General features: G+C 44.3%; 1 protein-coding gene across 5 annotated transcripts in view; it reads right to left on the bottom strand.

The window, feature by feature from the left end:
- The window catches only part of FBXO42 (F-box protein 42), a 124,352-nt gene that overhangs the window by 75,635 nt on the left and 23,614 nt on the right, over positions 1-25,103 (bottom strand). The window contains exon 2 of one of the 5 annotated variants that reach the window (XM_042244778.1): positions 22,472-25,002. The exons of the other annotated variants lie outside the window; for them this stretch is intronic. The gene's annotated coding sequence lies outside the window, so the exon portion shown is untranslated. The remainder of the gene's footprint in view (positions 1-22,471; positions 25,003-25,103) is intronic. 5 annotated transcript variants of the gene reach the window in all.

Here is a 25,103-nt window from a genome sequence, read left to right as displayed (position 1 = left end):
TATTTCTCCACTGATCTCCAGGAGCATACTGGGCACCTACTGGCCTGGGGAGTTTTCAGTGTCATATCTTTTGCCTTTTCATACTGTTCATGGGGTTCTCAAGGCAAGAGTACTGGTTTGCCATTCCCTTCTCCAGTGGACCACATTTTGTCTGAAATCTCCACCGTGACCCGTCTGTCTTGGGTGGCCCCACACATCATGCCTTAGTTTCATTGAGTTAGACAAGGATGTGGTCCATGTGATCAGTTTGATTAGTTTGATCAGCTCCAATCACAGCAAATCTGGAAAACTCAGCAGTGCCCACAGGACTGGAAAAGGTAACGCTAAAGAGTGTTCAAACTATCGCACAATTGCCCTCATCTCACACGCTAGCAAAGCAATGCTCAAAATTCCCCAAGCCAGGCTCCAGCCATATGTAAAGCATGAAATTCCATATGCTCAAGCTGCATTTAGAAAAGGCAGAGGGACCAGAGATCAAATTGCCAACCTCCACTGGATCATCAAAAAAACAACAGAGTTCAAGAAAAACCCCTACTGCTTTACTGACTATGCCAAAGCCTTTGACTGTGTGGATCACAACAAACTGTGGAAAATTCTGAAAGAGATGGGAATACCAGACCACCCCTCCTGCCTCCTGAGAAATCTGTATGCAGGTCAAGAAGCAACAATTAGAACCGGACATGGAGCAGCAGACTGGTTGTTGCTGATGTACTCCAGGAAAGGAGTACGTCAAGGCTGTATATTGTCACCCTGCTTATTGAACTTCTATGCAGAGTATGTCACGAGAAATGCTGGGCTGGATGAAGCACAAGCTGGAGTCAAGACTGCCGGGAGAAACATCAGTAACCTCAGATACGATGACACCACCCTTTTGGCAGAAAGCAAAGAACTAAAGAGCCTCTTGATGAATGTGGAAGAGGAGAGTGAAAAGATTGACTTAAAGCTCAACATTCAGAAAACGAAGATCATGCCATCCGGTCCCATCACCTCATGGGAAACAGATGGGGAGACGGTGGAAGCAGTGACAGGCCTTCTTTTCTTGGGCTCCAAAATCACTGCAGATGGTGACTGCAGCCATGAAATTAAGACACTTGCTCCTTGGAAGAAAAGCTATGACCAACCAAGGCAGCACGTTAAAAAGCAGAGACATTACTTTGTCAACAAAGGTCCGTCTAGTCAAAGATATGGTTTTTCCAGTGGTCATGTATGGATGTGAGAATTGGACCATAAAGAAAGCTGCATGCCGAAGAACTGATGCTTTTGAACCATGGTGTTGAAGACTCTTGAGAGTCCCTTGGACTGCAAACCAGTCCATCCTAAAGGAGATCAGTCCTGGGTGTTCATGGGAAGGACTGATGCTGAAGCTGAAGCTTCAATACTTTGGCCACCTGATGCGAGGAACTGACTCACTAGAAAAAGACCCTGATGCTGGGAAAGATTGCAGGCGGGAGGAGAAGGGGGCGACAGATGATGAGATGGTTGGATGGCATCACTGACTCAATGGGCATGAGTCTGAGTGAACTCCGGGACTTGGTGATGGACAGGGAGGCTGGAGTGCTGCAGTCATGGGGTCACAAAGAGTCGGAGACGACTGAGCGACTGAACTGAACCAAACCGTACAAATAATATCACTAGTTCTGCCTTCTGAGCGGAATAGAATACTTTGTATATAAATTTAAAAATATATTATCTTTCACATTTCAATTTTCTAATAATGATCTTCTACAAAGAATTAGTATAGAAACTATATTTACTGATAAAGTAACTAACCTATACAATTTATTTTTTTCTCTTGAACTTTCTTTTAAAATCAGTTTAACCAAAAGCTGTTTATACCAGTTTTTATAAAATGTAGCATTACTTAAGGGAAGCCCAGGGTTGTATTTCTAGCTGTTCATTTTAATTTTACAAAGAAAAGCCTTAACTAAAACAGCAGATCACTATAATTAGTTACCTTCTTTATCTCTTTCTATTTACATAGTGTTATGGCCAGAACAAGAAGTTATCTGAGAACGGAAAAGAACGGAAGGAAAAATTGATTTTCAAAATTTGAATAACACAACTGCACCAATTCCGCAAACGTTTGCTGCCTGTTAGAATCTAGTTCAGAGAGAATTGCAAAAATCACACACATATACACAGGTGAGGGGGTGTGGATGGAAGAGAAAGAACACTGAAGATTTAGATGGTGCGAAAGAGTTTTAGTGACAGTCACTTGCAGTGACACTGATATCCAATTTGCAATAACCGAGGTGTGGCCATTTATACGCAGACATGGGATCAGCAAGACTCTTCTGTTTATCCTGCTCCTATACATCTTCAGAACCTTCCCCATCAGAGTAGACACCAGCAGTCTGTACACTGCCGAGACCCCTCTATTGATTTGGCAGCAGTGGTCATCCAAAAATTAGCTGAAGTAATAATGAATACACTTTTTCATTAAACTAGTTAAGTTAATACACTGAAATACATATAGTCATTAAATATTCGTTGCTGCTGTTCAGCCACTGAGTCGCGTCCGACTCTTTGTGACCTCACGGACTACAGCGTGCCAGGCTCCTCCATCCTCCAGCATCTCCCGGAATTGGCTCAAATTCGTGACCACGGAAGTCACGGATGCCATCTAACCACTTCATCTTCTGCTGCTCCTTCTCCTTTGCCTCCTATCTTTCCCAGCATCCAGGTCTTTCCCAATGAGTATGCTCTTCTCATCAGGTGGCCAATATTCACTAAATGTACATTTCATAAAACACATACTGTCAGGTTAATGCAAGTTACATTAACCTTACACCTCAAATGTGAGGGAAATCATTAATAAAAAAAAGTTATATATGTTAGTAAAGAAAGACATGCTTCACCAATTCATTTTTCACACTCACAAAAATTATAATACTTAATCAAACAGCACAGATTTTGTGCAAGATTGCTCATCTTGAAGTTAAAACTGGGCTCCCTTGGAGGTCCAGTGGTTGGGATTCTACAATTTCGCTGCAGGGGGTGCAGGTTCGATCCCTGCTCAGGGAATTAAAATCCTGCATACCCACACTGCATGACCAAAAATTAATAAATTTGAAAATTTGAAATTAAAACGGTCATTTATATTAATACCTACATAAAATAAACTCACTATACATGAATATATAATAATGTAATCAGCCCTGCATAGGAATGATAAACACTCAATTCATTATGGTTATTTTCAGTTCAGTTCAGTTCAGTCGCATCCAGCTCTTTGTGACCCCAAGAATCGCAGCACACCAGGCCTCCCTGTCCATCACCCACTCACAGAGCTTACCCAAACTCATGTCCAGTGAGTCGGTGATGCCATCCAGCCATCTCATCCTCTGTCGTCCCCTTCTCCTCCTGCCCCCAATCCCTCCCAGCATCAGGATCTTTTCCAATGAGTCAACTCTTCACATGAGATGGCCAAACTATTGGAGTTTCAGCTTCAACATCAGTTCTTCCAACGAACACCCAGGACTGATCTCCTTTAGGATGGACTGGTTGGATCTCCTTGCAGTCCAAGGGACTCTCAAGAGTCTTCTCCAACACCACAGTTCAAAAGCATCAGTTCTTCGGCGCTCAGCTTTCTTCACAGGCCAACTCTCACATCCATACATGACCACTGGAAAAACCAGAGCCTTGACTAGACGGACCTTTGTCAGCAAAGCAATGTCTCTGCTTTTCAATATGCTATCTAGGTTGGTCATAACTTTCCTTCCAAGGAGTAAGCGTCTTTTAATTTCATGGCTGCAGTCACCATCTGCAGTGATTTTGGAGCCAAAATCAATGAACTATGACACTGTTTCCACTGTTTCCCCATCTATTTCCCATGAAGTAATGGGACCAGATGTCACGATCTTAGTTTTCTGAATGTTGAGCTTTAAGCCAACTTTTTCACTCTCCTCGTTCACTTTCATCAAGAGGCTTTTAGCTCCTCTTCACTCTCTGCCATTAGGGTGGTGTCAGCTGCACATCTGAAGTTATTGATATTTCTCCCGGCAATCTTGATTCCAGCTTGTGCTTCCTCCAGCCCAGCATTTCTCATGATGTACTCTGCATATTAGTTAAATAAGCAGGGTGACAATATACAGCCTTGACGTACTGCTTTTCCTATTTGGAACCAGTCTGTTGTTCCATGCCCAGTTCTAACTGTTGCCTCCTGACCTTCATACAGATTTCTCAAGAGGCAGGTTAGGTGGTCTGGTATTCCCATCTCTTTCAGAATTTTCCAGTTTATTGTGATCCACACAGTCAAAGGCTTTGGCATAGTCAATAAAGCAGAAATAGATGATTTTCTGGAGCTCTCTTGCCTTTTCTACGGTTATTTTAGAGAGAGATAAAGACAATTGGGATTGGAAGGGGAACACACAGGGTGTCAGCTATTATCTGTGTCTTATATTTTCTTTTAAAAGAAATTTCTCAGGCAAACATGGAGAAAGGAAACTTGATAAAGCTAAATAACTAAATAATTACTGCCCCAAAACTATTTTTCTGTACAATGTTGTATAAAACATTATCTTTCTTTTTAAAAAAATCAACAAGGAAAAAAGTACTTCAAAAAATTTTATTGAGGTATATAGATGTATAATATGTAAGTTTCAGATGTACAATCCAATTTGAAGGCTACACTCCATTTACAACGATAAAATGCTGGCAATATTTCATGTGCTGCACAATATGCCCCCTTAGCGTATCTCCCGTCTTCTATTTTATGCCCAGCCGTCTGCACTGCTTACCCCCTCCCCCTGTCACGGCCCCTCCCGCTCCCCACCCCTGGCCAGCGCCGCGTGTTCCCAATACCCATGAGCTTGGTCTTTTGTTAGATTCATTAGTTTACTTTAGTTTTTAGGTTCTACATATAAGAGATATCACTGAGTATCTGCCTTTCACTTACTTATTTGCCTAAGCATAATACCCTCCAAGGCCATCCATGTTGGCACCAGTGGCAACATTCCATTCTTTTTTTTTTTAGGACTGAGTAGGAGTCCAGTGTGTGTACATATACCACATATCATTCCTGAACCAATCTACCAGGCACTTCAAATTTAAAGGGTTAAACATTATAGTGAAATTAAGTAAAGAGAATCAATTTTCTATGTGGGAAAGCTGAAAAATTGTTGGGCAAAAGGTTTGATTTTAAAAGCACTCAGCAATTTCCCTGGTGGTGCAGTGGATAAGAACCCACCTGCCAGTGCAGGGCACGCGGGCTTGACGCCTGGTCTGGGAAGAGTCCATGCACCTCAGAGCAACTAAGCCCGCGCGCCACAGCCCCTGCGCCCGAGCTCCAGAGCCCGCGAGCCCGAGCTGGCGAGCCCGCACGCGCAACTGCCGACGCCCGGGAGGCGAGAGGAGCACCGCAACCAGAAGCCGCCGCCACGAGACGCCTGAGCGCCACAGCGACAGCAAGTCTGCACGCGGCAAGGAAGACCCAGCACAGCCGAAAATAAGACTGTAAAAGCAGTAAGAATAAAGGAAGGCGATTCTTACACTAAAAATGTGAATACACGTAATACCGCTATGCCTGTAAAAACGGCTAAAATGGTTAATTTCATGTTCTGTATATTTTACCACAGTAAAGATGTGCACTGTGAGCTAGGCCAGTTTAGATTAAAGGAAGATAATATTTTAAAGGTTAAAAACTAAGGACTAAAGTTCCAAGGAGGAACTTCTGTTGGTAACGGCAGAAATCCAAAGTTGGAAGCACAGTTCACGGGCACACTAACGTAACTATCTCAATCAGTTATAGCTCGAAAAATACGAAAAATCGCAAAGAAAAAGGAAACAAGATTGCACTGTCATCACTGCTGTGGACAGAAAGTAAAATAGCAAAACTTCAAATTCATTTCAGAGAAATTTCTGAAATTTTCCAACTTCATCTTAGCACTATTTTGATTTTCAAATTGGGCTTCCCTCGCGGCTCAGAGTAAACAGTCTGCCTGCAATGCAGGAGACTCAAGTTCGATCCCCGGGTTGGGAAGATGCCCTGGAGAAGGAGACAGCAACGTGCCGCAGCACTCTTGCCTGGAGAACCCCGTGAACTGAGGAGCGTCTCAAGCCATGCCCATGCGGCGGCAGAGAGCCAGACGCGTCGAGCGACCACAGTCTCGCTCACGCTCCGACCCAATCTACTTCCGGATGGCTGTATATTCCCCTTGGTCTCTACTGAGGAAAGCAGCTATATAGTGAAAGCTATGGTTTTCCCGGAGAAGGCAATGGCACCCCACTCCAGTACTCTTGCCTGGAAAATCCCATGGACGGAGGAGCCTGATAGGCTGCAGTCCACGGGGTCGCTAAGAGTCGGACATGACTGAGCGACTTCACTTTCACTTTTCACTTTCATGCACTGGAGAAGGAAATGGCAACCCACTCCAGTGTTCTTGCCTGGAGAATCTCAGGGAAGGGGGAGCCTGGTGGGCTGCCGTCTATGGGGTCACACAGAGTCGGTCATGACTGAAGCGACTTAGCAGCAGCAGCAGCATGGTTTTCCCAATGGTCACGCACGGATGTGAGAGTTGGACTATAAAGAAAGCTGAGCGCCAAAGAATTAATGCTTTTGAACTGTGTGTTGGAGAAGACTCTTGAGAGTCCCTTGGACTGCAAGGAGTTCCAGCCAGTCCATCCTAAAGGAAATCAGTCCTGAATATTCGTTGGAAGGACTGATGCTGAAGCTGAAGCTCCAATACTTTGGCCACCTGATGTGAAGAACTAACTCATTGGAAAAGACCCTGAAGCTGGGAAAGACAGAAGGCAGGAGGAGAAGGGGACGACAGAGGATGAGATGGCTGGATGGCATCACCGATGGACATGAGTTTGAGCAGGCTCCGGGAGCTGGTGATGGACAGGGAGGCCTGGTGTGCTGCAGTCCACGGGGTCGCAAAGAGTCGGCCACGACTGCATGCCTGAACCGGACTGCACTGGTCTCTGCTACCTCTCTCAGCCCTCAATTTGAAGTTCCTTTCTCCTCTCATACTCTAAATTTTGAGGTAACCCAGAAAATCCCATTTTTGCCTTCCTTGCCCTTGCTGCATCTTCTCCTTAGGGGCTGACATGGTCTCACACATGACCGCTAAGGGCGACTCGCTGGGCTGTGAGACCCCCGAGGCCAGACTAAACGTGCTCACCTTCTACGCCTGGCACAGGCAGACGCCATAAAGTATCTGCTGGAGAAGATGCGCGGGTGGGCGGGGAGGTGGACAGAGGGATAGGCAGATTAACCCCTCCAGCGCTAGGCCTAATCTTCCTGAACGTCCTCTCCACATTCTGGTTATTCCCAACTGCCTTCTAGACAACTGGCAACCTTCTAGATAACCCTCCACTTATCTTCCTTTCCTTCCGTTTACCTGACTCAAACCTAGGAGCCACCTTTTATTTTTCCTTTCCTCTTTCCTCTCACATCTAATTAACAGATTTCCCTCATATTACCCCTTCCTTCCAATTACCTTGCTGTTGCCCTAATGGCAAAACCCTCTCTTAACTAAAGGACCGCAATGAAGAGAATTAGCTGATTCTCCCACTGCTTGCTCCTTCCTTCTCCCATGGACTTTCATTTCACTTCAGGATTAATCTTCACAACGCAGATGTAGATCAAAAACCCTCATTGATTCCTCAGCACCAATCCTTTAGTGTTTACGTTCAGCATGGCGTTTTCTGTGTGCGCTTTTACTGTAGTGAAACACACATAAAACATGCCGACGGATTTACAGCGCACATTTCACGGCATTACGTGCATTCACTCTGCGCCACCACCACCGCCGTCCACGCCCAGAACTTCTCATCACCCTAGGTGAGCTCCACACCCAGTGAATACTAACTCCCTACTCCACCGTACTCCCGGCTGTTCTACTCTCTATGAACTGCTCTCTAGGTATCTCACAGAAGTGAAATCGTAACACTTGTCCTTCTGCGCCGGTTTATTTTACTAGTTAACGCAACATTTTCTAGCTTCATCCGCGCTGCATGAGGCCAGAACGTCCTTCCTCGTTTTTATGAAGTCTTTCCTTCCTGGCTGTGCGGGTCTCCGTGGCCGTGCTCCTGCCTCCTCCAGCCGCGCTGCGCGGGCTTCTCATTAAGGAGACTCTCCTGTTGCAGAGCGCAGGTTCCAGGCTTTCAGGCTTCAGCGGTGGCAGCTCACAGGCTCAGCAGCCGCGGCTCGTGGGCCCTAGAGCGTGTGGGTTTCAGCGGTTGTGGCGCACAGGTTAGCTGCTCTATGGCACATGGAACCTTCGCAGACCACGGATCAAACCTGTGTCCCCTGCACTGGCGAATGGATTCCTATTCACTGAGCCAACAGGGAAGCTCAGAATTCCATTCCTTCTGAAGGCTGAATAACTCGCCGGCGTATGTGTACACCAAACCTTGGTTAATCCATCCACCTGTTGATGGACGTTTGCTGTTGTCACCGTTTGGCTGCTGTGAATATGCTGCTATGAACACTGATAGGTAAATGCCTGAATTCTTGCTCTTAATTCTTCTGTACAGACATCTGGAGGTGGAGCGGCAGATCATGTGGTAACTCTTTACTTTTTGAAGCACTGTCTTCATAGCTAGCGTTATCATTTTAAAGTCACCAGAGGACTTTCCTGGTGTGCAAAGGTGAAGAATGCGCCTGTTAACGCAGCAGACGGGATGCCGCGGAGCAACTGAGCCTCTGCGTCGGCACTGCCAAGCTGGGGCACCTGGGGCCCCGCTGCCCTAGACCGCCGGCGGCAGCCAGAGCCAGTGTACAGCAAAGACCCCCGACGACTGGCGTCGCCATGAGCTGCGCCTACCCGCCCTCTCTGTGCGCCCCGTCTCCAGTGAGCCTAGTCCTCCATCACTCAGCCACGCGGAACCGCAACAGAGCCTCTGCCTTCCTGCCTCTAAAGGCCTTTGTCCCTGCTGGTCTTAGTTTGGGACATAATTTTCTACATGCAAACCTACCCATCCTGTGAGGGTAGCTCAAGCACCACCTACTTCGGAAAACATTCCCTAATCTCTGCCATTAGAAGGAATCTCTTTTTTTAATTCTCTTTACATTTCTTGCTCACTTTCTACCATATAGAATGATCAGGTACACATCTTTCTCAGCAACTATGTCTGATCCATGCATATACTGCCCTCAGTAACTAGCAAGTAGGAAACAATGGGTAAATGAATAGAATGCATCAATGACAGAGGAATAAAGATAAATTTTAAGATGAGAATAATTTAAAGTTTCCAATCAAGTTGAAGACTGTCACGGAAAACTAACCATACTTGTTAAAATCTTTTTTAGAGTATCATCTGTCAACATTTTAAAAGCATATGCCAGATGACCCAGACATTCTAATTCCAGAAATATGTCTGAAGTAAACCCTGGCACAGCTGCAAAAAAGATGTTCTGTGCAGCACTGTTTCAACAGCAAATGTTAAAAATAAAATGTCCATTCATAGGAAGCACAGAAATCACAGAACATATTCTCAAGCAGCACCTGGTAAAAGGTGGGCTCACACGTGCTAACAATACTAACTCCAGCACACAGCTGTTGTAGTTCAGGCATTAAGTCACGTCTGACTCTTTGAGACCCCATGAACTGCAGCATGCCAGGCTCCTCTGTCCTCCACTAACTCCCAGAGTTTCCTCAAATTCATGACCACTGAGTTGGTGATGCTATCTCACCAACTCATCCTCTGTTGTCCCCTCCTCCTTTCAGCTTCAATCTTTCGCAGCATCAGGGTCTCTTCCAGTGAGCCGGCCCTTTGCAGCAGGTGGCCAAAGTATTGGAGCTTCAGCTTCACTATCAGTCCTTCCAATGAACACCCAGGACTGGTCTCCTTTAGGATGGACTGGCTGGATCTCCTTGCAGTCCAAGGGACTCTCAAGAGTCTTCTCCAACACACCGTTCAAAAGCATCAATTCTTTAGCGCTCAGCTTTCTTTACAGTCCAACTCTCACATCCATACATGACTACTGGAAAAATCACAGCTTTCAGTATACAGACCTCTCTTGGCAAAGTGATGTTTTTGCTTTTTAATCTGCTGCCTAGGTTGGTCATAGCTTTTCTTCCAAGGAGCAAGTGTCTTTTAATTTCATGGCTGCAGTCACTGCCCACAGCAATTCTGGAGCCCAAGAAAATAAAATCTGTCACTGCTTCCACTTTTCCCCCTTCTATTTGCCATGAAGTGATGGGACTGGGTGTCATGATCTTAGTTTTTTGAACATTGAGTTTTAAGCCAGTTTTTTCACTCTCCTCTTTCACCCACATCAAGAGGCTCTTCCATTAGAGTGGTATCATCGTCACATCTGAGGTTGTTGATGTTTCTCCCTGCAATCTTGATTCCAGCTTGTGACCCATCCAGGCCAGCCTTTCTCTCGATGTACTCTGCATACGTTAAATAAGCAGGATGACAATATACAGCCTTGAGTACTTCTTTCCCAATTTTGAATCAGTCTGTTGTTCCCTGTCTGGTTGTAACTGTTGCTACTTGACCTGCATACAAGTTTCTCAGAAGACAGGGAAGGTGGTCTGGTATTCCCATCTGTCTAAGAATTTTCCACAGTTTGCTGTGATCCACACAGTCAAAGGCTTTGGCGTAGTCAATGAAGCAGATGTTTTTCTCTTGCTTTTTTCTCCATGATCCAACCAAAGTTGGCAATTTGACCTCTGGTTCCTCTGCCTCCTTGAAACCCAACGTGTACATCTCGAAGTTCCCAGTTCATGTACTGCTGAAGCCTGGCTTGAAGGATTTTGAACATAACCTTGCTAGCATGTGAAATGAGTGCAACTGAGCAGTCGCCTGAACATTCAGCAACACCACCCCTCTTTGAGACTGGAACGAAAACTGACCTTTCCCAACCCTGCGGCCTCCGCTGAGTGTTCAACATTTGCTGACATACTGAGTGCGCAGCACTTTAACAGCATCATCTTTTAGGATTTGTAAACGGCTCAGCTGGAATTCTGCCTCCTCCACTAGCTTTGCTCACAGTGATGCTTCCCAAGGCCCACGTGACTTCACACCCCAGGATGTCTGGCTCTTGGTGAGTGACCACACCACCGTGGTTATCCAGATCATGAAGCCCTTCTTCGTCCAGCTCTTCTGTGTCCTCTCGCCACCTCTTCTGTGTGTCTTCCTGTTAGTCAGGTCCCTACCGCTTCTGTCCTTAGGGCCCCTCTTTGCGTGAAACGCCCCCTGGGTGTCTCCAACTGTATCTAAGTGTCAGGTGTGCAGCACAGGGATTCACACCTTGACGCTCCATCTATGGTTATTATAAAATATTGGCTGTGTTATCTGTGTTTTAGAACAGATCCTTGTTGTTGTTTAGTCGCTAAGTCGGGTCCAACTCTTCTGTGAGTCACAAAATGGAAATATATCCTTGCAACTGATTTATTTTATACAAGGTATATTGTATATCTGTATATTGTATACAATAGTGTACATAATCTGTATATTGTATATCCGTACTTCTTACTTTCCTACCTCAATCTTGTCCCTCCCCTCACAGGTAACCACTAGCTTCTTCTCTATGAGTCTGTTTCTTTTTTATTAAATTCACTAGATTGTTATATTTTCAGATTCCACATATGATATCATACAGTGTCTGTCCTTCTCTAACTTATTTTACTAACATAAAACTCTCCAATTCCATTGATGCTGTTGCAAATGGCAAAATGTCCTTCTTTTTTATGTCTGAGTAGTATTCCATTGTGCGTGTATGTACGGAAACTGCATTTTCTTTATCCATTCATCCGTTGATGGACACAGGTTGCTTCCATATCTTGCTGAACATTAAGAGACCTATGTCTTTTTAAATTAATGGTTTCATTTTCTTTTTTAAAAAAATCAAGACTACACTACAGATAAAATTATTCAAAACCTGCTAGAATTTTGGAGGGCTTTACTACTTTAAAAGAGAATCTACACAATAAATGGATACATCTCTAACACGGAGCAAATGCAACAAAAGAATACACAGAGCAGGGTTCCATTTATGCAAAGCTGACAAACAGGCAAAAGTGAACTACTGTTTAGAGACGCACACCCAGGTGGTAAAGCTATCAGGAAAAGCAGGGAAATTGTCACAAGACAAAGCAGCAGTCACTCCTAAGAGAGGAAATGGCTGTAATCAAGAAGGGCGCCCTGAAGAACCCTGAAGCACTGACAATATTCTATCACTTGACCAGGATGGTGGTTACACACGTCTGCTTATAATTATTCTTTAAACTGCACTTACTTTATGCAGTCTACTGAATTTCTCACACTATAAAAAAAAACTATTGAACAATAATAATGTGACTAATTCTGCAGGTAGAGTTTTATTCTGAGTGTGTGCTCACATACTGATCTAAACCAGTCTCAGTTAATAGTGTACAGCAAAACCAAACTGCCAAAGATACGAAGAATTGAGTCAGTGGGAACTCAGACAGAAAGAAAGAGGAAACCTCTCTGGAAGTCTCTTACGGTTCCAATGCCTTTCAAATTTTAACGTGAATCTCAAGCTACAGATAGAGGCTCAGCAGGCCTGGAGCGGGGCCTGGCGTTCCGCACGCTAACGCTGGTGGCGCCAGTGCTGTCAGTCCACGGACACTGAGTGCCAGCACTCACGAAATCATTGCAATGTAGCTGATGTGAAGATCGGCTAAGAGGAAAGGGAATCAGAAGGTACTGGGAGTATGTGCCAAGCATCATGTCTCAGTTAAAGTCAGTCGCTCAGTCGTGTCCAACTCTTTGTGACCCCATGGACTACACAGTCCACGGAATTCTGCAGGCCACAATCCTGGAGTGGGTAGCCTTTCCCTTTTCCAGGGGATCTTCCCAACCCAGGGATCGCGCCAGGGTCTCCTGCACTGCAGGCAGATTCTTTACCAACTGAGCTATTAGGGAAGCTATCTCATTTAACCCTACCTCAATTCTGTAAGGGGCATATTATCAGTTATGTTTTATAGATGAGGATAATGAGGCCCAGATAAATTAATCTGCCCACAATTAGCCAGCTCTGTTCAAAAAGAAAAATAAAGGAACCAGAATTGGAACCCAGTATGTTCTGAAGTCTCTAGGAAAGAATTTACTAAATGTGAGTAAAGGAGAAGCATGGTGAAAAGTGTTTCAGGAAGCAGAATTCAAAGCACCACACAATCCACGGTATTCCTATCAAGTCTCTCAGTTTGCATACAGAGCCGGCTTCCTCACTGACACAAAAATATTCTGCAGAGAACATAATGCATTTTGACAAGATGCTGTGAGAGAAGGAAATTTTCATTTCCACTTATATTTTTTCTGGTGGTGGTCAGAGCAAAGGAATTCCTGAAGGGCAAATAGTGTCCCGACTACTCCCTGTCCTCAGGAAACTAAAGGACAACAGCATCTGTACATGCAGAAACTCTCGCTTCACAAGCTTGCTTGACCATAAAAAAAAATCACCTAGCAGGCACATGTCCTAGAGACGGTTTCAGAAGACAGGGATGGGTCCAGGAATCTTAATTTAACAAGCACCCGAGCAGATTCAAGTCCAGAAAACCCTCAGCAGTACTTCTAAAACTTAACCTGATGCTCTCATTCACACTTTTCCTGTGCCTTATATACCTGACTGAGTAACAGGTTTAAAAATATGGCTAATAAAACTTTCAGAAAAATGTAACTATAGCAGGCAACCTTACAGATTATGGAGCAACTTAACCTTTATTTTACATATGAGGAAACTTGAAGTCTGAAACCAAGTCATATATATAGTGGCAAAACAGAACCTGTATCGGCTGAAAGCTCCTTCTAACACACATAAGCACATACCAACATCAATTTTAAGTAGTGAGGTGGTCTTTTTTTTTTCCCCATGCCACGTGGCCAGTGGGATCTTTACCTCGACCAGGGACTGAATCTAGGCTCTCAGCAGTGAAAGCACTGAGTTCTAACCACTGGACCACCAGTGAATTCCCACCAAAATTTATTTTTAAAAGATCAGCAGTAAAGCATTACTTACTGACGACCATCAGAAAGTGACTAGTTGGGACCTCCCCGGTGGTCCAATGGTTAAGACTCTGCACTCCCAGTTTAGGGGGCCTGGGTTCGATCCCTGGCTAGGGAACTAGATTCCACATGCCCCAACTAAGAGGTTGCACACCGCAACGAACCATTCTGCAGGCAGAAACTAAAGATTCTGGAAGCCACAACTAAGATCCAGCACAACCAAAACAAATAAATATATATATTTTTAAGTAACCAGTTGAACAAATCTGGCACATTCGCAAAAAGAAGCTGTGGAAATAATTAGGCATTACCTCTGTTCCAAGCGTGATCTCCAAGATATGTTAAGTGAAAAGAACTGAACAGTGCACATAATACGGCGACCTTCTATGTAAGAAAGGACAGAAAAAGACTACACGTATTTATTTTTGCAAAAAGAAATACTGGAAGAATAAACTGGAAATTAACAAAAATTAGGAAGAGATGCAAAAGTAAGCACTCAAGAGACACCTGGAGTAACGGGCAAATTTGGCCTTGGAGTACAAAATGAAGCAGGGCAAAGGCTAACAGAGTTTTGCCAAGACAACACACTGGTCATAGCGAACACCCTCTTCCAGCAACACAAGAGGAGACTCTACGCATGGACATCACCAGATCATCAACACCGAAATCAGACTGATTATATTCTTTGCAGCCAATGATGGAGAAGCTCTATACAGTCAGCAAAAACAAGACCAGGAGCTGACTGTGGCTCAGATCAACTCCTTATCGCCAAATTCATACTTAAATTGAAGAAAGTAGGGAAAACCACTAGACCATTCAGGTATGACCTACATCAAATCCCTTACAACTATACAGTGGAAGTGAGAAATGGATTCAAGGTAGATAGAGTGCCTGACAGACAGAGCGCCTGAAGAACTATGGACGGAGGTTCGTGACATTGTACAGGAGGCGGTGACCAAAACCATCCCCAAGAAGAAATACAAAAAGGCAAAATGGTTGTCTGAGGAGGCCTTACAAATAGCTGAAAAAAGAAGATAAGCTAAAAACAAAGGAGAAAAGGAAAAACATATCCATCTGAATGCAGAGTTTCAAAGAATAGCAAGGAGAGATAAGAAAGCCTTCCTCAGTGATCAATGCAAAGAAATAGACGAAAATAGTAGAATGGGAAAGCCTAGAGATCTCTTCAAGAAAATCAGAGATACAAGGGAACATTTCATGCAGATTGGCACAATAAAGGACAGAAATGGTAGGGACCCAGCAGAAGATATTAAGAGGTGGCAAGAATACACAGAGAACTATACAAAAAAGATCTTCACGACCCAGATAAGCACGATGGTGTGATCACTCACCTAGAGCCAGACATCTGGAATGCAAGGTCAAGTGGGCCTTAGGAAGCATCACTACAAACAAAGCTAGTGGAGGTGATGGAATTCCAGTTGAGTTATTTCAAATCCTGAAAGATGAGGCTGGCAAAGTGCTACACTCAATATGCCAGCAAATTTGGAAAACTCAGCAGTGGCCACAGAGCTGGTAAAGGCCAGTTTTCATCCAATCCCAAAGAAAGGCAATGCCAAAGAATGTTCAAACTGCTGCACAATTGCACTCATCTCACATGCTAGCAAAGTAATGCTCAAAATTCTCCAAGCCAGGCTTCAGCAATACGTGAGCCAAGAACTTCCAGATGTTCAAGCTGGATTTAGAAAAGACAGAGGAACCAGAGATCAAATTGCCAACATCCATGAGATCACAGAAAAAGCAAGAGAATTCCAGAAAAACATCTACTTCTGCTCCATGGACTATGCTAAAGCCATGACTGTGTGGATCACAACAAACTGGAAAATTCTGAAACAGATGGGAATACCAGACCACCTCACCCGCCTCCTGAGAAACCTGTTTGCAGGTCAGGAAGCAACAGAACAGGACATGGAACAACGGACTGGTTCGACTGGGAAAGGAGCACATCAAGGCTGTATATTGCCACCCTGCTTATTTAACTTCTATGCAGAGTACGTCATGAGAAACGCTGGGCTGAGTGAAGCACAAGCTGGAATCAAGACTGCCGGGAGAAATATTAATAACCTCAAATATGCAGATGGCACCACCCTTATGGCAGAAAGTGAAGAAGAACAAAAGGGCCTCTTGATGAAAGTGAAAGAGGAGAGTGAAAAAGCTGGCTTAAAGCTCAACATTCAAACAGTGAACATCATGGCACCCGGTCCCATCACTTCCTGGCAAATAGATGGGGAGACAATGCAAACCATGGCAGACTCTCTTCTCGGGCTCCAACCCCTGCAGATGGTGACGCCGCCGTGAAACTAAAAGACGCCTGCTCCTTGGAAGGAAAGCTATGACCAACCTGGACAGCATATTAGAAAGCAGGGACATTACTTTGTCAACAAAGCTCCATCTAGTCAAGGCTATGGTTTTTCCAGTGGTCATGTATGGATGTGAGAGTTGGACTATAAAGAAAGCTGAGCACTGAAGAACTGATGCTTTTGAACTGTGGTGTTGGGGAAGACTCTTGAGAGTCCCTTGGACTGCAAGGAGATCCAACCAGTCCATTCTGAAGGAGATCAACCCTGGGATTTCTTTGGAAGGAATGATGCTAAAGCTGAAGCTCCAGTACTTTGGCCACCTCATGCGAAGAGTTGACTCACTGGAAAAGACTCTGATGCTGGGAGGGATTGGGGGCAGGAGGAGAAGGGGACAACAGAGGATGAGATGGCTGGATGGCATCACCGACTCAATGGACATGAGTTTGACTGAACTCCGGGAGTTGGTGATGGACAGGGAGGCCTGGTGTGTTGCAGTCCATGGGGTCGCAAAGAGTTAGACACGACTGAGGGACTAAACTGAACTGACCGAGGAAGACATGATCCAAGCACCAGCCGTGTGGCGCACCTTGGCAATTTCCCCTCTTGGTCGCAGGTCTGAGAGTAGCAGCAGTGCTTGAGGTGATGGGTGCCCCTCCCCTCGATATTCTTCAAAACCGCTGCCACTACCATCTCTCCCTTTTGCTCCCAACACTTGAGGCCAACAGTGTCACCCTAGTTCTTAACCTCTGTAACCCTGCCCTACTCTATTTTGCTGAGTCTTGCCACCTATATTAAATATCCTCTATTTGAAATATCTAGTATGTTTTTCATTTTCTTGACTGGATCTGGACAGAATATTCTAAAGATAGGAAGAATCACAAATAAAATTTAAATTTACCTTAGTAATTTGGTCAGTAACAATATGAATACTATACTTTTAAAAGTTACGTGCACAGTAGGATAAAGCAAACAGACATGAACAATTCTAGAAAGTAAGACTGTCAGTTTAAGAGAGACAAATAAAAACCTAAAGAGCCCTGTAATATGTTCAAATCAAACTGGAATGTCAACACGAAGTTTTGATTTCTAAAAACCATATTTTCTGTCTCTGCGCAGTGAAAGAACCTGGAAATAATGAAGACCCAGTGGCAGTGAGCATTCCTAGCACTCAGAACCTGGTTTCTAATGGCATTCTCTGTAAAGGAAGCCAGGTCTTCCTGGAAAAATGACTGATTTGGGGTCAAGAACAGAGAGAGCGCAAGGCGCACCTGGGGTATCTTGTGGCAGAAAAGCACCCAAAGCTGATGGCACATGGAAAGGACGCAACGCTTACCCCGGCCACAGGCCAGCAGCACAGAGCTCATGGCCACAGCGTGGAATGACGAATCAACACGAATTCTGGGCCCACAGTGATACAGAAAGTGGCAGAGAAACGCATCTGCTACCACTGAGGTGCCCAGTGCTGTGTGTGCTCAGTTGCTAAGTCTCATCTGACTTTTTGTGACCCCACAGACTGTAGCCCACCAGGCTCCTCTGTTCATACGATTCTCCAGGCAGGAATACTGGAGTGGGGTGCCATGTCCCTCTGCGGGGGGTCTCCCCAACTCAGGGATCGAAACTGCGTCTCCTCGTTTGCCCGGCGGGCTCCTCACCAATGGGCCACCTGGAGAGCCCCAAGTCTTCACCAACAAAACTTGTAACGAAAAGCCAAGGATCAACCAGAACACTCGCCTAACTAGGAGCCACACTTACAATTCCTGGTTGATGGTATCTTGCCAGCTGATAATTGTGAAAACAATCACCCTTTCACAACCTCCAATGCAACTGACTCAGGCAAGGATCACTGAAGGACATTAAAACCAACAGGTGAAAGAGAATAGAGTGACTGTGTTAAATGGCTACCCAACAGATTACCTGATCCACGTAAAGGGAAACCTTTACACAGGAAAGATCGAGGACTCTCAGGCTAAGCAAGTGATCAAATTCAGTATCAAAACGGCAAAAGCTGGCATCAAGTGTGATACAATATGAACACACAGTATCACACAGGATTGCAAACAGGAACACTGTCAAGCCTGCAGACTTGTCTTAAAAGGGGACAGAGGAAGGGCCTAGGTGACACAAGTAAACAGCAGGACAAATCGAGACTGTGGAAGAGTCTAGCGAAGAACCAGACTGGCCTCCTCAAAGGTCAGCGTCTGGGCTTCCTTGGCGGTCCAGTGGTTGAGACTCACGTCCCACGCAGGGAGCATGGGTTCGATCCCTGGTCAGGGAAGTTCCACACGCCACATGCAGTAAGGAAAACAACAGTTAATGCCACTGAGGGAAAGAAAACGGGGGAGGCCATTTTTAGGCTATGAAGCAAAAACTAAGTAGCAGCCAAATGCACTGAGGTCACGCCGCCTGGACCCTGGTTCCTACCCCAGACCTTTACACAGCTGCTGCTTACCCCCGACACTTGCCGTTGAACGTGCCGCCTCGTATCCCTCAGCCGGAACACCACCGTCTCACTGAGGCCTTCTCTAAACCAGTTTCAGTCAGCTTCCCCTCCCAGCTAGCTCTCTTTCATTTTCTTTGAAGCACTTGGGTGAAATTTTGTCCATTCATTAATTCCTTTCTTCATTCTCAAATACAAGGTCCTGGAAATCAGAGCCCTTGCCTACTCTGTCCACTGTGACCCTAATATCTTGAACCATGCCTAGCACATAGCAGCATTCAATGAATGTTTGTTGAGTGGATGGACCAACAAACAAAAAGGCAAGAAAGACTCAACAGACACCTGCGATTACGCGATGCTTCAGAAAGATCGTGAAGAACATCAGCCACAAGAACCAGATGCGCACACTGAGCGAGTATGTGCGACACGGGAGGCCTGAATGTGCCTGTGACACTAAGCACATCCCACGCGGACTGCACCGCATATGGCCCCTTAAGAGACCTGGCAGGAGTCAGCACAGCCATTTCCTTTTGGAACCTATTCGTGCGAGGACAGGCAGGTGGAGCACACAGGAGTTACTCTGTAGAGCTGGACAGAGTAGTTACATGGGAAAAAAAAAACGGTTTCTACTTAGGAAACTGAATCTTTCAGTTATAAACATGAACATGATTTACATGAGAGGCAGTGAGACAAGTCTGGCTTTAACAGACTGCATGACAGGTGGGGTGGAAAATAAGGCTGGAAAGGTACAAAGAAGGCCAAACGGAGAGCTTCACAGATAAGCATGTGTGTCTTAGTCACACAGTCCGAGTGTCCGACTCTTTGCAACCCCATGGACAGGAGCCCACCAGGCTCCTTTGTCCATGGGATTCTCCAGGGAAGAATACTGGAGTGGGTTGCCACTTCCTTCTCCAAAAAGGCTGATGAAAGTGTATAAAATCAAGATGATAACCATACTTAGCAGCACAGTCACAATAAAGCATCACTGAGATCTGAGGAAGTATTATCTGCTTATCTTACAGATAAGAGAACTAGGCAATAATGAGTCACCCAGGATCCCAATCAGAGGAGAAACATTCAGAGAGCAGTTCTTTAAGACTGGTCTGTCATAATACTGTCACTTCAGTCTTAATCATTCCCAGAAACTGCCAAGAAGAAAAACTCCATCAACAGCAACGACTTTTCATGGGGTATTTATCATGTGTTAGACATTAAATACTTTATGAGGCAGGAACTGTAACTCCCTTCCTGAAGATGAGGGAGCCTGAGATCACACAACTAATAAACAGCACAGCCCCGGCAACAAGACTAGTTCATTCAACCACTCTATCAGCACCTCAGCCTGCCTTCAGCTCACGGAAGCCTGGCCTAGAGTCACGTCAGCAAAGGCAGCGAGAAGCAGGGGAACCCGAGGAGTACTGAGGAGGGTAACACAGATCTGCACAGGACACACACACATATTTTTTTAGTAGTATTAACAAATGATTCCCAGTTTTACCAGATTAGAATAAAATTATTCTATCTAGAGAAATGGGAATATTGAGATGGGAACCCGGTTAGTAAAGGTTTTTTTATCTTCAGAGAGGTGCGAGGTGAAATAACGGACTTAGTTGTGAACACACGGGCAGCTGATTTAGAGAATATGCTGTATAAAGTCCCTGGAAAATTAAGAGGCATAAAAGAAAGACCACAACTAGATGGATCTGAGAAACATCCGGGGAGTGGTGTCAAACGAAGACATGAATGAGCCCAGTTCTCCAAAGACAGAAAAAGGAGCACAGGGCAAGCGGGAGAACGTGCACTCCTGCTGCGGGGACGTCCGCACACGGACAGGCATGGCCTGGGACGGCGCCAGCAGGAGGCCAGCAGCCAAGCTCCCTTGTTCCAGTTTTGACGTCTCGTAAGACAGTGTAGTAATAATGTCTAAGACCTGAGTGTTTACTATGCGCTAGGCAATACGTTGGAAGTTCATTTGCACTCTGAAACTTAATTGTCCCCAAACACGGGCATTACCCTCATTTTATAGATGAAAAAACTGAGGGTTAAAGAACCTAAGGTCCATACCCAAGGAAAGTGGCAGAACTCGGCAGGACGCGAGCCTGGGTCTCCCCGGGGCCAAAGCCTACGATCCTGATCACTGTACTGAAATGAGTAGCTATCAGTCCAGCCCACAGGGCACAGGCACACCAGGAAGCGTCCTCTGTGTGTTTATACATCACATAAAAACTCTCATTTTAATCTTCCAATATGTAGTTCAGCGGCATCAAGTACGCTGTTCTACCTCCAGAACTTTGATCCCAAACTAAAATTAAATAGCAATTCTCCTTTCCCTCTCCTCTGCCCCAGCAACTGCCATTCTACTTTCTCTCTCGATGAACTGAGACTATTCCGGGGAACTCATACAAGTGTAATCATACAGCATTTGTTCTTTTGTGGCTTATTTCACCTAATGCAACATCCAAGATTCATTACCATTAAGTTACTTTTAAGTTAAATAAAATGTGAAATTCTAACCCACACACTATTATGTATCTCTACAGGGAATTATATTCCAAAATTCCATTATGGTTTATGAAACACGCTTGGAAGAGAACTACATTTACTGGGGAAGAAAAAAGGTGGGGAGAGGTAAGGAAGACAGACAAGTCAAAATGTGAAGGACCCACAGGAAAGTAAGGAAGAGGGCAGTGCGCTTGATTCTGACTAGAACAAAGGGTCTACTTGGAAAGACGTCTCAAAGCAAAAGGTAAGAAAGCAGTCCTTAGAACAGACCGCAAACAACACTGCTGGATCAACCAAGGGAAGACAAGACACTGTTGCTTTTTGGCCAGAGAAAGCAAGAACACTAGTGAAAAGCTACAAAATAAACACTGAAATAGAAGGGTCAACTCCCATTTCCCCTTGATCTAGCCAGCAGATGGGAGAGCAGACACTTAGTAAAACTGTACTGATCAACTTATAATTAACATCAACCTTTCTCCAAACAATGCACCAAGAGGTTCATTCTGGAAAAAAAAAAAATTTCTTGTTCTCTATATAGTAACATGAAGCAAACATTTAAGATGAGAATAATAAAGGAAACAGATTTGGGAGAGTATGCCATACTAGGGAATTCCTTAAAACAGCTGAAATAAAATTATCCTAAATATTAAATATTCTAAGAGAATATCTGTCGCGAAAACGAAAACTTGTTTGCCTTTAAAGAAATTGTATGAACTACCTGAAATCTATGTATTCAGTATTACTAGGAGATAAAACACGTTACTGTCTAAGCCAAGATACTGTCCAGAGTAGTAAAATTTTACAAAAAACTATTGTTTTATATAATATCTGTACACTTATCAGATTTATGAATATAAACAAGCATTAAAGTATAAGATACTTCCACTTTTGAAGCAAAACACAACAGAAGCATTGGGAAAAAATTAAATGCCTAGGAGAAAACTTTAGAAATTAAAAAGTAGAAACAATACAGGAAGAATCAGAACTCAAAGCAAATTTGCCTTCTGATACATACATGAGTAAAGAAACAGAATTAAGCTTTACAAGAGTACCACTAAGTCATAATTTCACAAGACATTTGGAAGAATGTCACAAGGAACTACTTTAAAATAAGCCACAGTGTCATGAGCCTAACACTGGGCAGTTTTAAGATGACCTGTCTGTAGGTTCTACCTCTCTACACATAAGCTAGAAACATGGACGCACCACCCTCACTCTTCTGCCAGCCACTACCTTAAAGCCCCCGTTCTCAGTTAAGATGCAGACGGCGCATGGCCAATACTGCGCCACTCACAGATGCCGCTCAAGTCAGACTCCTGCGAAACTTCTGCAATGTGGGTACCAGCATGCTGCACCGATTATAAAGCACCACAGCGCGAAGATGAGAAAACTGTATTGGACAGAAGTTCAAGATCAGAGATGCTACGCAGCCTCAATCTATATAAATAGATTTTACAAAACAGTTTAGCATAGTTCTGGCTTAAGCTGTCAGCTTCACCTCCAAAGAAGGACGTTCTTGCTTTATTTATTACTGGGAAAAGAGACAGTATTAATAATCACGAATAGTCAACATGCTAAGGGACAGACAGCTCAACATTGATTAAGACTGATCAAATTGAAATCATACAGTACTGCTTGTGCCCGTTTACAAAACAAAAACAAAAGTGTCACCACTCTAACGCTGTCGCCGCTTGGTAATCTGAGATACTTTGATCGCAGCTGCAATGTCTGTGTGTATTTCTTGTGCACATGTCCACTCTCAAAAAGGTTCTCCCAAGACTGGTGGATTTTGAGAACGCAGAAACCATAATTGGGGCACACTGTGTGGGAAGTGTCGTAACAGTGAATGAATAAGAGAGGAAAAGAACTCATGACAGAATTTTTTTCTAAGTTTTTATAAAAAGCAGTTGCTCACAAAAGGGATATTTTTCTGCAGAATAATAGGAAAGGCTGGGGAAACCCACCCTGGCTCTAAGAAGACTTTCTCACTCCCTTGGTTGGAGTCAGTGCATTTTTTACACTGCAATGTATTTAACTAATTTCTTAGACTGGCTCCCAGACCATATTGCGAGCAACTTCAGACCTAAAGCTGTCTTGTCTTAGAATCATCAGGACCTACTTCCGAGATTGTCCAGCACTGAGAAGGCCCTCAATAGGCATCTTCACAAAACTGATCACTGAATAATCAATTTTACATTCATCGTCTATTTTACAAAGCATTTTCACAAACACTGTTATTTCACATAACAATCTTGTGAAGCGGGAAGGGCGTAATTTAAACAAATGGCTTCTGGTTTTATAGACTGACTAAAACAAACCTGAAATCACAAAAACAATCCTGTGTTTTTGTTCATCTTTGGAGTAACTTCTTGGGACGTCAGCATTCTTGTAAAACCTAGAGGTTCTGCTAGCATTTTTACGATGTGCAGCAGCCACACAGCTCTGAGTCTCACAGGAGGGTTGTAACTATTTGAAGCGGTTTTAGAGAAGGCTCTTCCAGAAATCAGACACTTGAGAAGCATCCTCAGCGATTTTTCCTAATCCTGTTGTTCTGTGACTCTGAGAAGAAACTGCAAAAGGCTAAACGCTGGACAGTGACTGACGTCATGGACGTCACCAAGTTGCTCCAACACTTGATGATGATTTAGCACAACGCAACGCAGCCTGCCAAGGAGTGTGATGCCAAACTGCCAGGATGTTCTCTGCATCAATCTCATGACTCTTTATTAGCAAACTGATACGCAGAGTGGCTGGCTCTCCAACTTTCTAAACAGAGAGGTTGCTGGTTTAGGTTTATGTCCTTAGCAAAGGCATTGAGAAAATCTACAAATCCCTATGGAAGAGGCTTTAACAGAGAGAGAGAGAGAAAAAAAAAAGGCCCCCAAGTTAGCTAACACTGAACAGTTGTTCCTCTAACGATTAAAAGCTTCTGAAACAGACTGAAAACCCGTGGATCAATATAGGTAACAGTAATACTTATACCAGGCTTGTCAAAAGCTAACAGTCATAGGATATAAAATGACATCATACAACAGAAAGGAAACCAGTTTATATACACACATATGCTCAAAATGAGGGATCTGAAACAGAGCATCACTATTCCCAGTAAAAGCTACAGACTAAATCTTAAATGCTCAACTCTAAACGATGCTATTTCCTCTCAGATTTTCTTGTCCCTTTAAACCCATGATGTCATCCTTCTTAAGCACCAGTTGAACAGATATAAGTCACAAAAGGTATCTGGTGTGTCCAAGCCAAGGCTATGGCCTCAACAATTTCCCATAGCACAGCTGCAACTGAAGCCATCATTCCGCAAGGAAGAGACCGCGAGGCTTCAAACTGGCTTCTCTACTAGAGAAACAGAACCCAAGCCTCCAGATTAGCATCTGAACAACAGCGACAAAAGCTGTTCTCAAAAAGGCTAACTATAGTACAATGTCCCTGCCAGCAACTGAGAACGGGTAATGTGTTCTGAGCAACTGGAATCCCACCACAGAAAAGTCCAAAGACTATGGCAATTAAGAAATAAAGCTTTTATTCTCCTAACAAAATTCAGAGATCAGTAGACAAAAGCAATTGGGTATCGAAATCTTAACAATCCAAAGGTTTCAAAGGAACGAGGGCTTCATTAGCACCGAAGTTACTCTGCGGAGACTATCAAGATCTTACAACTGCTTTTTCTTCGTCTGCAAATTGGTTCCCACCCTCCACGGTTCCCTTTGCACAAACAATTCTCGCCAGAAGCCTTCCACTGTCACAACGTGGGCTGCTGTCTTAATCAAGGAGATCCGCAGTTGCTACTTCGCTGGGGGAACACTCAAAAAGCTAAAAGGGTAGGAAAGGTTGCTTGTGTTTCATTTTTTAAAGCCAATCCCAAAATCTTCCTTTTGCAGCTGCAGCTTGAGAGACGCTGGTCCTCGCCGCAG

The sequence above is a fragment of the Ovis aries genome, chromosome 2 (assembly GCF_016772045.2).
Source record: "Ovis aries strain OAR_USU_Benz2616 breed Rambouillet chromosome 2, ARS-UI_Ramb_v3.0, whole genome shotgun sequence".
Classification (NCBI taxonomy): domain Eukaryota; kingdom Metazoa; phylum Chordata; class Mammalia; order Artiodactyla; family Bovidae; genus Ovis; species Ovis aries.
The sequence above is the reverse complement of the archived record's forward strand: the minus strand, read 5'-3'. Positions and strand labels throughout refer to the sequence as shown.